Source organism: Lissotriton helveticus, chromosome 5_1 (genome assembly GCF_964261635.1).
Source record: "Lissotriton helveticus chromosome 5_1, aLisHel1.1, whole genome shotgun sequence".
Lineage (NCBI taxonomy): Eukaryota > Metazoa > Chordata > Amphibia > Caudata > Salamandridae > Lissotriton > Lissotriton helveticus.
In genome coordinates, this window is record NC_136065.1 from 69,656,202 (window position 1) to 69,671,027 (window position 14,826).

The 14,826-nt window shown below is 46.7% G+C and overlaps 1 long non-coding RNA gene across 1 annotated transcript in view; it reads right to left on the reverse strand.

The window, feature by feature from the left end:
- Positions 1-467: 467 nt before the first annotated feature.
- Positions 468-14,826, reverse strand: part of LOC144754140 (uncharacterized) — a 71,796-nt gene continuing 57,437 nt past the window's right edge. Inside the window, exon 3 of the long non-coding RNA XR_013594670.1 lies at positions 468-1,099. This is a non-coding gene — a long non-coding RNA (uncharacterized LOC144754140). The remainder of the gene's footprint in view (positions 1,100-14,826) is intronic.

Sequence of the window (14,826 nt, forward strand, 5' to 3'; positions counted from 1 at the left end):
ACTTGTCCATGTGTCAGGTTAACACGCATAATGTTTATATTACCTTCTCATACATAAAGGCCATCAATAACATACAAATGCCACGTGTTATTCAATATACAAACGTGCTCGTGTTGCTATTGAGAACCTTATAGCGTGGAGAACAATGTGTGCCTTATTTATTGTCATGACATGTAAGATCATCTGCTTCATTCACAGTATAAACCCCTTGGTTATTGGTATTTATGTAAATACAGAAAATTCTCACTGTGCACGCATTCCACAAAGTGCATTTCCCTTGGACATGCCATGCATACAAAACGTGCGTATTTACATTTTGCCAGATTGCCCGAATTAGGGTTTAATTAATAACCTTTAGAGGTGCCGGTACTCCACATACGTCAGACAACTTCAGTTCCTGGCCGTTCTACTTTGTTTATTACCATGAAAAGCGCGTCATGTATATAACTCAGGCCCCTCCATCTGCCGTCGCTAATTTAACAGAGCAAATTTAAACATTGCCACACTGATTCCCCAAGAACACCCTCCCCCCACCCACTTTAGGCCCAAAACATTTTTGATGAATTGCACCACTTCACAAACTAGCCAACAAATAGAACCAATAATCCCTTGATACAGCAATCCAACAGATCAATGTGATAGGATTCCCCACTCTGTAGTTTACCATTGGAGTGTGCCAAATTCTGAGGTCTCCACCATGACGACCACCGCCTCATAAATGTCATAACATTATCAGCCAATAGCTAATTAAAGTACTCTTGAGTTAGTCCCTTATCAGACTAGTGAGGCAGTTAAATGTCATGAAGTGCCCAGCACCACTCCATCATACGTGAGTCAATGGGACCCCCTAAATCCTTATGAGGACCAGGTCTCCATGTCCATTTCAGAAGCAGTTGGAGAGCGATTGGTCACCCCGTTGTGCGACCTGGCCCTGGATTTTGTGGAGCTTCTTAATGTAGGCAGCTGCCTGCTGTGGTTCAGTGAAGTGCTTGGTAGTTCCTTGGTGAGAAATGCACAGCCTCGCTGGTTATGACATAGTGCACTGTATGTGGAGGCCTTGGAGTTTCCTCTTGACTGGCAGAAACGTGCAACATGCCTCCTGAATTGTCCAGGGAAAAATTGAAATAGAAGCATAGCAGATCATCATGTTTTCATTATTGTGTGTTGCAATTCTTTATTAAGAAGTAGCAAAGATGCATAGCATGGACAATCATCCTCCTCCAAACAGGTACAGTAATCACATTGCAATGATAACATGAATGGAGGGTTCATCATATTTAATGGTGAGAGGTGAAGAGTGGGGGTGGAGAGGGGAGGACAAGAGCATCTGCATGGGAGGGGGAAGGAGCAGACAGAAGAGGTATGAGCCCAGTGCTCCTTGAGGTGGTGCCCGCATACATATATTCCTGGACGCTATTAATGATCATTGTGGGTGGAAAAGAGGGGGATATTTTTACTGAGGGTCTGCAGGTCTGCATGATCAGGGGCCAGTGTGGCAGGGGGAAGGGAAATGAAGGGAGTGGGGTGAGAGCAGGAAAGGTTCTGACACACACAAGGCCCTCCACGACCTGGGCCCCAGGTACCTCAACAACCGCATGACCTTCTACACTCCCACCCGCCAGCTACGATCGACCAACCACACCCTCGCCGCCGTTCCACGCATTCGAAGAGCCACCGCGGGAGGAAGATCCTTCTCCTACCTGGCAGCCAAGACTTGGAACTCCCTCCCCATCCACCTACGTCTGACCCAAGACCACCTCTCCTTCAGGAAGCAGCTCAAGACCTGGCTGTTCGAGCAGTAGCGGCCCAAGCGCCTTGAGACCCTCCGGGTGAATAGCGCGCTATACAAATACCTTGATTGTTTGATTGATAGGGGAGAGGATTGATCACATTTGGGGTTATAGGAGAGGGGTGAAAAAAGTGAAGAAAAGAAGACAAAGACTGTGTAACACTAGGAGGGACACGGCGGCAGAGAGGAGATGATGGGTGGGTAGACAGAGGAGAGTTTGATTGCCAGAACGATGCGGGTGCGCAATGGAGGGGGGCATGTGGAAGTGTGTGAACTAGCTGTGTCACTGGGGCGTAGGATGTTGTATACAGTAGTATTGCACATTACGGTCCATACATCTGTGACAATTGGTGTAAAGGGGGTATGGGGCAGGTGAGAGAGGGGAGGCCTAGACCATCTGATGTAGGGCTTCCACTGCCACATTCTGCATGCAAGAAGGGTATATATAAAGCATGGGTGGGTTACCATTCACACAGCTTGTACTCTGCCCCACACGGAAAGCCCCAACAGAGCCTATCACTCTAAGTCATGTTTCATCTGGGCAAGCAATGGGTTCAGATTGTCCAGGGACATCCCCATCATGCCTTTATTCACCAGGATCCCTGGGTACTTAAGAATAGAGGAGTGCAGTGTCTCTACCTTGGTAACAATTTAGCTATAAAGGGGTGAGCAGGTGGATAAGGTGGAGGTCAGGCAGCCAATGATCTATGTGCTCACTTGACAAAAGACGTCTTAGCATCGGCATTCACTTCGAATAGAGTTGTAAGTATGGTCTACACAAAGGCCTCCATCTTCCATGTGTTGGTGTTACAACCCCCACTTAACTGACCAACAGGAATTGCAGGAACAAAGAGAGCCTCCTCTCTCACCTCTGGACCAGTCCTCCACACATATGATGATGGTATTGGCGATTGGTCCCAAAGGGGAAGGGAAAGAGGTATATACCACCCTTGGTGTGTTGGGACACGAAGGAGAGGTAGCAGGAGGGATGTCAGATAGGGCAGGATCAGACGGTAGGTTTACAGACAGCGTCTGCAGGGTAGCTTTGGAGACCAGAGGAATGAGCGGGTGGTCTGCAAGACAAAAGGGTGGGGATGGCAATAAGAGGGGAAGGAAAAGTTGCAGGAACTAGACTCTAGTTAAAGTCATTGTCTGATACAATAATGGGAAAAAAGAAAAAGGCACACACACTCACCATGAACGACTCAGCATGGTGGTATATGGCACAATCTTGTTGGGCGTCGAGTAACAGATCCAGTGTTACTAAAGAAACTTTTTGAGGCAGCTCAGAAGGAATGGTTCAGGCGTATTGGTGCCTACAGTACAAAAGAAAGCGCTGGCTTCTCCTGATGGCATTTTTTCAGAAGGGGTACAAAGAAAACAAAGGTGAAAGCCAAACTAGTGCTCGCATTGGAGGCGGTGCTGCCAGCACCTGCCGTGCACCTCAAGTATAGGAGAGAGGTAAGGTGACCTCACTCACGGTCAGCGTTGATTATAAGTCTCTTGCGGCTCCTGCCTTTGTAGTAAAAAGGCTTCACGGTCCTTGCCACACCAGAAGCCAACTTGCAGCTTCTGCTTTAGGGAAATAATATTTCGCTGCTTCTGACGCCTTGGAAAACTGGGGAGCGGCACCTGCCACCGTAATGAAGGAAGTGTTTGGCGGCTCCTGCCGCAATCAATAAGCACTCACGGCTGTGTAAAGAAAATGTTTAGCGGCTCCGGCCGCAGCGGCTGTGCACTCGCGGCCTCTGCCGCATGAAGAACAAAGGTGAAGCGGCTCCAGTCGCAGCTGTGAGGCACTTGCGGCTTTTACAGCGCAGAGAAAATGTTTAGCGGCTCTGGCCACAGCTGTTGAGCACTTGCCGCTTCTGCCGCGGGAAAAACAAAGATGGAGTGGCTCTGGCCGCAACTGAAATGGACTTGCATCTCCTGCCGCGCTTGCGAAGTACTCGCAACTTCGGGACACTTACTAGGGGAGTTCTTCGGTATGGAGAGGCACGCACCAGCACCCTCTCAGGATAGGAGATTGAAAGCGAAGAAAAGGCGAGGCAGGCTCCTGCGGCCTCTCAGGGTCGGGATTGCAATTCAGTTAAACCAACCACCGTTGTCGGGTAAGGGAGGTTCTCAAATTGCAAGCTTCCTTCACCACCTGACGTGCTGCACCCAATACCACGGGACAAGGAAGAAGAAACAGATAGAGGACAGAATAATTATGGCAGGATGTGGACGGGATGCGGGAAAGTGGTAACATTACCTCCCCCTTAAGGCTCTTTTTACAGGGCGAGGTGTTGTGTGGTTACAGGCATGAAATATCCGAACCAATAGGGGTACATTTACAAATGTGGCTAGTTCCCATGTTTGCTCCTCTGGAGGGTATCCCTTCCAATCCAATAGGTAATACAGTTTCCCGTTTTGCCTACGTGAATCCATAATACCATTCACTTCATACTCTTCTTGGTTTACAACCATTAAAGGAGGGGGTGGAATCATGGGACGTGTGGAGGGAACAAAGGCTTTAAGAATGGACGTATGGAACACAGGATGGATGCAATACTCCTCCGGTAATTCCAGTTTCATGGCCACTGGATTAATAATTTGTCTTATTGCAAATGGACCTACAAAATGTTGTTATAATTTCTTTGGCCCTGCTCATTTCAGGGTTTTTGTGGCCAGCCAGACTTTATCTACTAGGGCATAACAAGGAGCAGGGCGTCGATGTTTATCAGCAGCTTTCTTCATTATTTCTTTGGTGGCTTGTAACTGAGGATGAGCAGGTTTCCATATTTCCTTCAGATTATTACATAGGCAATCCACAGTAGGGACCTTATGAGTGGGTTGTAGGGACACAGTTCTGGGATGAAAGCCCACAGCACAATAGAAGGGTGACATACCGAAGGCAGATTGGACACTGTTATTATACGCAAAATCTGCTAATGGCAATGGTTTGACCCAAATACTGGTTAAGGTACCCAACAGGCAGCGCAAATACTGTTCCATGATTTGATTCACCCTCTCCGTCTGTAAATATGTTTGGGGATGATACGCGGAGGACAGCCGGAGTTCCATTTGTAAAACAGAGCCTATCTCACGCCAGAATTTAGAAAAAACTTCAGTCCCTATTGGATACCAAGACCAAAGGAATTCTGTGCAGACGGATCACATTCTGTATGAAGATGGACACCATCTCACTAGCAGTGGGGACCTTGGGAAGGGGGACAAAATGTGCTACTTTAGTAAAGGAGTCTACTATGACAAGTATTGTGGTGAGCCCTTCTTCTGGGGGGAGACCCATGATAAAATCCAAACTTACTGTATGCCAAGGATAAGGGGGAACTGGAAGAGGCTGTAATAACCCCTATGGTGTGGTGCATGGTGTTTTCTGTGTGGCGCATATGGTAAAAGAGTAAACATACAGATATATATCCTTCACCATGTTTTCCCACCAAAACCATCTAATACAAATATTTGTTGTTTTCCAGAATGCCCGGGTGACTCACTAAAGCGGAGGAGTGAACCCACTGGATTACTTGATCCCGCAATTTCTCCGGTATATACAACTGTTCACCGTGATAAAGCAAGCCCCCTGTCATATGGCATTGAGGCTGTTCTAACCAGGGGGACATGTCGGCCTCTGTTAGTGTTTTTTTCAAGTCACTACTGAATTGATCAAAAGAAACATACCCTAGAATTCGACCCGGTTGTATGAATGCTTCCAGGTCAGGTTCTGTTCTTTTATGAGGCAGTGACACACATAAACGGGATAAAGCGTCAGCTTTTAATTGTTGTGCAGCTGGCCGGTAGGTAATCACAAAATCAAACTCATTGAAGAAAGATACCCAACCCATATGTCTAGGGGTCAGGGCCCTGGCAGTACGGAAGAATTCCAGATTCTTATGGTCTGAATAGATAGTGATGAGATGTCTGGCTCCCCAGAGGTAGTGCCTCCATTCTTGGAATGCCTTCCGTATCTCCAACAGCTCCCTTTCCACCACGGTATAATTTTGTTCGGCGGGCACTAGCTTGTTGGAAAAAAAAGCGATAGGATGCATCTGGCCATTAGAATCTCTCTGTGATAGAACCCCTCCTACTGTAGATTGTGATGTGTCCGTGTCCACAAAGAAAGGGAAAGCAGGATCAGGATGTATTAGGGCAGAAGTAAACTAGGCCTGGGCCGTAAATTCCGTTCCGCTCGCGGAATTTGGGTAATTTTGCGTTACGCGGGGAACTCGGAATTGCCCCAAATTCCGCGAACCACAGCTTCGCAGAATTTTTTGCTTGTTCACGCTGTCAAAATGTGTGTTCGCAGGATATTTCTCTCCGAGCACACAAACAGCGTTCCTTAACACGAATAAAGCATCGCGAAAGGGTGGAACAAGCAATTCCGCGTGTTCGCTGAACTTTTGCGTGCTCGAGGAGATGTTAGCGTTTCGCTGAGCTTTGCGTAGTGCGACTACGCAAATTCCACCCACCCCTAAAGTAACCTCTTTCTTCAAAGCATCAAAGACTTTTTGAGCTTCTGTGTACCAAATAAACTGCACTCTCTTTTTACCGAGTCTTGTTATTGGGGTTACCAGTTCTGAAAAATGCGAGATAAAACGCATGTAAAAATTAGCGACTCCTTACACTGATTGTATGCCCTTGACACAGGTGGGGGTAGGCCAAGACAAGATGGCCTCTACCATCTTTTTGTCCATCTGTATCCCGTTTTCGGATATTACAATCTCCAAGAAATCTACCCTGGAGGCATGGAATGAGCATTTCTCAAGTTTAGAAAAGAGATGATGTTCTCTTAACCTTTGCAATACTCATTTCACATGTTCTTTTGGTTCACTATGGTTTTTCGAGAATACCAGGATGTCGTCTATATAGACTATTAAAAAGTGATCTAGAAAATCTCTGAAAATGTTGTTAATGAAGAACTGAAATGCCGCAGGGGCATTGTACAGCCCGAACGGCATGACCCAGTATTCAAATAAGCCAAACTTAGTCCTAAACGTCGTTTTCCACTCGTCACCATCACAAACTCAGATGAGATGGTACGCTCCTCGCAAGTCGATATTAGTGAACACAGTGGCATCCGTGATTTGATCTAATAATATAGGGATGAGTGGTAACAGGTATTTCTTTTTTACTGAGAACTGTAATCTATACAGCGGCGAAGGCCTCCTTCACGCTTAGATATAAAAAAAAAAGAGGGGATGAAATAGGAGAAGAGGAATGCCGGATAAACCCACATTTTAACATGTTATCCAAGTACTCGTTTAGATAGACAGTTTCAGGTTTGGATAGGGCATAGATCCGACTGCAAGGTAAGACACTCCCAGGTTCTAGGTCTATACGACAATCAAAGGTGCGATGAGGAGGCAATGCTGTGGCTTTTACCTTATTGAATACATCTGGGTACTGTTTTTAGACGTTGGGTAGGGATTCAGGCTCCGCACCACTACAGGACGCACATACCAAAGGAGAAGCCCAGTCTATAGCTTCTTTATAGCATTGTTGGATGCAGAAACTAGAATCTAAGGTCAAAGTTCTCTGCACCCAATCTATTCTTGAGTTATGCGTTTGCAACCAGGGTACTCCAAGAATCACTCCAGAGGCTGGAGTATCTATGAGATCGAAGGAGATTTCTTCAGAATGTCCATTGTCACACACCAGTGCTAAAGGGGCGGTATGTCTCGTAATGAGTCCTGAGGATAATGCTGTTCCATCCACAGCTCTCACTGATTTAGGCTCTTTCTTCTGTATAGACGTAATGCCAAGGAAAGAGGCTAACTGATTGTCCCAGAAGTTCCCTGTAGCCCCGGAATCTATCAACACTGATAAGGACACCTGATTTCTATTTGTCAATATTAGTGTTACACATATGGTGAAGTGTCTCGGCACCCTGGCTACCGAGGCACTCTGGATATTCCGAGCAAGCGCCACGGTCTTTCTTGGCCCTAAGGTCTTAGGGCGAACAGGGCATTCTCGGGCAAAATGGCATCCCTTCCCACAAAACAGGCAAAGGTTGAGACTGCGTCTTTCTTCCTTATCCTCATGAGTCAAAGGACCCCAAACCCCTCCTATTTGCATGGGTTCATCTGATACTGGGCAATGATCCTCTTTCTTATTGCTTTTGTAGAGCAATACGTGAGGAGTTTCAGACCTCCCTTTCTCTCCATGGCGTTCACGAAGTCGGTGGTCCATCTTGATTACCAAGTCAATGAATTCAGTACACTCCTCTGGGGGTTCTACTATTTGAGACAGAACATCCTTTAATTCCTCACTCAGCCCCCGGTAAAACAAAGATGTTCTCTTTTCAATGAGCCATTGGGTTTCGACCACTAACCTATTAAAGTCCGTAATATATGATAGCAGTAGGTTCCTACCCTGTCAGAGATTCAGCAGTTCTGTGTTGCTTGCCTGCATAAATGTGTGTTTGTCGAACAGCCTTCTCATCTGTTCCTTGAAAACAGGAAAGTAATGCAAAAGAGGGTCATCTGTCTCTACCAAGGGTATGGACCAATTGGCTGCGGTACCCATAAGATATGATATAACAAAAGCTACTTTGGCTGTGTCATCCGGAAAGGCAGAGGGCCGACACACAAATTGTAAATAACATTGGTTCATGAAGCTGCAATATTTGCCGCTATCTCCACTAAACCTTTCGGGATTAGGTAAGGGAATGGGAACAGGTGTAACTACAGTATTGCTAGTAGGTGGGGCTCCACTATCAGGTTGTGTTTTGTCAAAATGGAAGGTGGCCGACTTTATTACGTGTTGATGTGTCCTAGGGATAGTTCCGGGCGAAAGACCTCATGCTGTGTTTGCCTGTCTACTGTGAAGCTGGGATTTCAAGGACTGATTCTCCTGTCTAAGGGCCCATCTTCACTCGGGCGGTCTGTATATCGTAGGCTTGGTTTTTTGTTACAACCCCCACTCACCTGACCAACAGGGACCGCAGGAATGAAAGAGCCTCCCCTCTCACCTCTGGACCAGTCCTCCACACAGATGATGATGGTATGGGCGATTGGTCTCGAAGGAGAAAGGGAAGAGGAATACACCACCCTTGGAGTGCTGGGACAAGAAGGAGCGGTAGTAGGAGGGATGTCAGATAAGGCGGCCTCAGACCGGAGGAATATAGACAGCCTCTACAGGGTAGCAGCAGATACGGGAAGATTGAGCGGGTGGTCTGCAAGACAAAAGGGAGGGGATGACTATAAGAGGGGAAGGAAAAGATGTAGGAACTAGACTCTAGTTAAAGTCATTGTCTGATGTAATAAAGGGGGAAAAGAAATAGGCACACACACACTCACCATGAACGACTCAGCATGGTGGTATATAGCACAATCTTGTTGGGCGTCTAGTAACAGATCCAGGGTTACTAGAGAAACTTTCTTGAGGCAGCTCAGAAGGAATGGATCAGGGGTATTGGTTCCTACAGAACAAAAAAAAGCGCTGGCTTCTCCTGATGGCCCTTTTTCCTGAAGGGGTACAAAGAAAACAAAGGTGAAAGCCAAACTCGTTCTCACGTTGGAGGTGGTGCTGCCAGCACCTGCCGTGCACCTCAAGGATAGAAGAGAGGTCAGGTGACCTCACTTGCGGTCAGCGTTGATTATAACTCTCTTGCGGCTCCTGCCGTTGTAGTAAAAAGGCTTCACGGTCCTTGCCACACCAGAAGCCAACTTGCAGCTTCTGCTTTAGGGAAATAATATTTAGCTGCTTCTGCTGCCTTGGAAAACTGGGGAGCGGCACCTGCCACCGTAATGAAAGATTTGCGGCCTCTGCCTCTTGAAGGAAATGTTTAGCAGCTCCTGCCACAATCAATAAGCACTTGCGTCTGTTACCCCATAAAGAACATGTTTAGCGGCTTCGGCCGCAACGGTTGTGCAGTAGCCAGGCCCGGACTGGCAATGCCGGGCACCGGGCAATCCCCCGGTCAGCTGGACGGGGTGGGGGCCGGTTGGGTGACAGGGGGCCGGTTTTGTGTTGCTGGGGCCGATTTGGAGCCCGAGACGTCACCGAGCAAACAACATGCAGCTGCTGGAGTTGCACACACCGTCCGGGACTGTTTCCGACATGTCACTCCCCCGATTTTATTTTATTAATAAAAAATGCACCTGTGACCTCTGACCTGGGTCGGGTGGGTGCACCGTGATGCGCGGCGCGCAGTGACGTCTACTCTAAGTCTGCGCGCCGCGCTCCAGTCAATCACCTTTAGGGTGGAGTCTGGAGACCGACAGCGCAAGCGCAATACAGACAGGCTGGCATGGAGCGGAGCCGGAGCCTGTCCCCGTGTCTGCCGCCCGGCGCGGCGCAGCGCGCCCGCAGCCGAAGGCGAATGAGAGGCCGTCGGCGTCCCCTGCATCATGCATGAGTTTCCTGGCGGGGGGGGGGGGGGTTGTGAGTTAGGCTGAGCGTGATAATTGCGACCGGGCCAGGGCCCGGGCTGCACTTTAGTGCAAAAGCCATTAGGCCCGGACCTACCCATGATGATCGGCAATATGAGCAGCGCTGGGTAAAGGAGCAGGTTGGATTGTAAATAATGAAGGTCCGATCTGTGAACTCAGTACAGTCCAGATCCCAGTCTTTCAAAAATGCTGGGGCGCTTTACTTTTGGATGGACAGGCAGCTTCATAATGGATCGCAGAGGCCTCTCTGACCCCTTCTCGGTCTCTTCTGTTCTCAGGTCGAGTATATATAACATCTTAAAAAAGAAAGAACCCTCTCATCAACGTCATTGGACGGGATTTTTACTGTAACGTCTGGTCTCTCTATATATATTTAGGCACAACGGGAAGACACCTGCGCTCAAGGTCACACAGCATGCCTTTGAAAAACAGGACCCAAACAATCCCCAGGTGACTTCGAGCATGGGACACTGCATTGGTTCGATAGCTGCAGAGCCATGCAGTGCTCCCACCTCGTGTGCTGGTGCACTACTCCTTGACCACCACCCCCCCCTAGACTGGGTATAGCACAGAGAGTTGTGTATTTAAATGTAATCCACAGAAGAAGCACAGTGTCAGAAGATTCAGCACCAACTAGAAAGGCAATCACCCCTCCTTCCCCTGATTGAGTACAGTAATAACTATTTATAAACTGTGCGCGTTACAAGACCTCAAAAAAGGCAATATACGTGCCTGTCACATTAGAAGGTAGTTTCTACAACTAGACCCAGAGACCACTCTACGTTTTGCAGCACCACACTTAATGCACAAACCAAAGCACCCTCTCTCCTCACGACAACTCTTCAGCCACACTGCCCAAGACCCTTGTTTACTTCAGGTAGAGTTACCCGAATAATCCGTTTTATAGACCTTCCAGAATGCAACCTACTCTAGACTCTAGTCCGTAATGGTATGTTGTATCATCACACCGGCACCAGGATAGCGCATTTCAACCAGCTGTGTGAACCTGTAGTGCTTTTGGAGTATGTATAAGCATCTTCCAAGGTTCTGGGATTCTTATTGACTGGAGCCAGGTGGTTTGTTGTCACTGTGTTGGGGAAGATTTTTGGGTCTAGTAAAGAGAAGCGGAGAGTGTTTGTGTGTGTTTTTCTTCAATAGCTTGTCCAAAGGAAACTGTTCTGTTGAGCGCAATCATTGGCTGATTGAATTGCTTTGATGAAATGCCAGGTAGGTGTTGTCTCCCTCCTACTCTTACCACTCCCTCTATTCCAAAATTCATTTCTGGACATACTTGAAATGGGTGTGTCTCAACCACAAGACCATCCACACATGAAAAGCCAAACAATTAGCTAGAAAATGAATCTACTTTGTTAATAACTAAGGAGAACTTCCACATCAAAGCTACTCTCAGTGGGACCTCTCCTTCACACTACGTTACCCAATACTTGGAAGGCAGTGTCCCTGCACGTTAGGACCACAACATACCGACATAATGATCACGAGCGATGGTGTTGGGCCCTTTCTGATGTTCATGCAATGAGGGCAAAATGAAGGTTTTGGGCCCTAGTCACCCACTTTGATTTAGAGAATCATTGTGTTTGCGTTGTAGCGACACCTTCGATTCTGGAGAAGGCACTGTGGTAGTGAGGGACGTGATTGCTTTATCATATATTGAGCCACCATTAAAGCACAAACACAACATGGAGCAGCAGCAGCGCCCAGACTGAACAACGCTCCCTCTCGCTTCCACTTATGGAGCTAACCTCACCCCCCTTTCTCTCTCCCATCGGGTCACTCTGCACATGGGACTCAGATTCCCTTCCTTACTTCCTGATCAGGCTCCACCGAGTATTTGTAAACAGAGCAACATTCTAGTCTTATTTAGGCATATCCAAGAGAGGTTTATGTAGGGCGCGCATCCAGAACTGAGTTACGTAGGCGCTTTCAAACGCAATTATTAGTGAAAGGAGGCGCACTGAAGTAGCTTAACTGTCTACTCCAGTTATTTACCCGGCTGCATTACTTGCGCCACCCAAATGTACCATTGTTATGCACACTGCCTACATTGACAACTCGAGAGCAGCCAAAATCAAAAATAAAATACTCCCTGAGAATTACGACAATGATTATAACAGTCCACTTATTTCACCACAGCATTCATTTAAACAAAATGCATTTGAATGAGGGAAATTATTATATCTATCAAAAATGACAATGCTAGAGCAGAAACTCAGTGCCTTCACTATGAATTGAAGTCTTGTGTTCTATCAACTTCACTATGCATCAAATCTATATGGTAATCTCTGTGAAGCGCCTACAGGCACTTAAGTTCTGCAGTGAGCGCTATGGAGAGAGGTATCCATTAATACATAAACATTGAGTTAGGGGGTGGTACGAGGAAACAGATGAAAGAACACCTCTAAGTTCAACAAACTTTTTCTGGGTAGAATCAAGTAAGTGTGAAAGTGTGCATTGTTTTATGGAGGTGCTGGCTCGATGTGGATGGCGTAGAACACCCACACTTCACTAAAATGAGGTAGAAGTGCGTTTTAAAACTATGTGTATGGCCTCTTTCTAACTCGGGAATAAACCTCTGATCTATCATTTGCGGGCTCACACAAATTACTTTTTCCATTCTACTTATGTTGTTATTGACAACATATGGTTCATGTCATGCTGACAATAATTGTAAAGCAGTAAAACATGGAATAATTGTGTAAGCAGGTTATCAAGCAAACTCAACTTCCAATCCCGGCTTTCTCTGTTAACAAAAATGTGTGTTCCTGGGCAAATTGTTTTCATGTGCGGAGCTTTATGATCTGCTACAATGAAGAGGAGTTTTTAGAAACAAAGATGGGTAGACTGTTAAGTGCTATATGTAACATAAGCAAACCATTCAGTTCAGCGCATAGAAGCATTTTACTTTATAATGTTTTTGTGTGAACGTATGGCTTTCAAACATTAAAGGTATCCAGGCACTGGACTGTCCAGTGGGGATTAAACAGTCCACCTAACGACTTTTTTGTTTATTTTGTAGTGAATTTATGAGCGTTTGTGTAGCACATGGACACTATTATTTTGCTCCCAGGATGTACGTTTTGTCTGCCTTCCTTTTTCGTTCTGCAATCCACAGAAGCCCTACATATGCACACATTGCCGTGTTGTTGACAAATTTAGTTCATCCTCTTAAAAGTTTGTGTGTTTAATAAAGAGCAATTTTCCAGCAAGGTTGCTTCCGAGCACTAAAATGCCCTGAAACAGCGAGGACAACACACACACAAGGTGTGCATGGTGCAATGCCACTTGGTAGGCATACACCTTTTGGTGCAAGAGCTTTAAATTCTTTAGATGTATTAGTTTGCAAGAGTAGTCCACTTTCAAGTGAGTGCGCCCAGCACCAGCCAAAGACTTTAATGCCTCTGGGCACAGGCCGGAAGCAGAAGCGAAGCTGAAATTTTCACCTGAGTTTTAATTCCAGTTCCCTAACTTGCCTTTATGGTGTGATCATAACCATCAGCTAGCCTCTCAAGTGCTAAAGGAGTGCTTAGAAAACCGTTAATGACCAAAACGAAGCACTGTGCACTCACTACAAACTTGACAACCCTGGAGCTTTAAACTTCTTTATGTGACGAGGGCAGAAGACAGACGAATATATGATGTTACCACGAATACAAGTTCCACGCATGGCAATACCACGCGAATTTTAGTTCGCAAGTGGCTTTACCACGCTGGAATTTGCAACGAAGGATTATACCACGCATTTTAACCTTCGTTTAAACACAAATAATAAAGAATATTTTCTTACCTGACACCTTCCCGTCTTTCACGAGCAGCCCGTACTTCCATCCACCATCGAAACAAGCGTCAAAACACGTCTGCCAAAATTAAAAAAGGACTACTATTTTGACGTAACGGCACGTCTTTGGGGGAGGCACTTTCCTTTTACCTCGGTGGTACTGAAGTGCGTTTTTTTTAAATTTATTTAACCCGCTCCTTTGTTTATTTTTGGGGGGGAGACCCCCCCAGGCCCCCCCAGCCCCTCCCCCAGCCGACCCCCGCCAACCCCCCAATCCCACGCTGAACGACTGGAAGGAATTCCACGCCTCCCCCTAGCCAGAACGTATATGCGTGGTAAAGACTGTCGTTGAAGGCATACGCGTGGAAAAGACGTTTGCGAGGTAAGTGCCTCGTAGTAAACGTCACGCGTAGAAAAGCCTTCGTTGAAAATGATGTTTCCCAAGACAGACACGAACAGAATTCTGACTGAGGCAGCACACAAACCCATCTTTGACAAGGAGGAAGGCTGCACCCCTTTAGCGGGCTCTCCCTTGATTTAGTGGACTAGGATGGTTGGAGGTCATAGGTTGCTTTATTCCTAATCGGTAAAGTGGAAATGTCAAACGTAACATTTTCCGTAGTTCGATCTCTTCAGCATCACACAGACCGATCCATCCCATTCTGCGGTCATTGAGACTGCATGATGCAGAACTTGCACAGATGCTTATGCTCAGTAGAGGCAGACACTTTAAGGGACTGTGTGCGTTAAGAAAGGACCACAGTCCTGAAAAGTAACACATGCATCATGCCTGCACAATTCATGTGCATCTTGCCTGAATCATCGAGGGCTAGGCTGTAAAGACATAT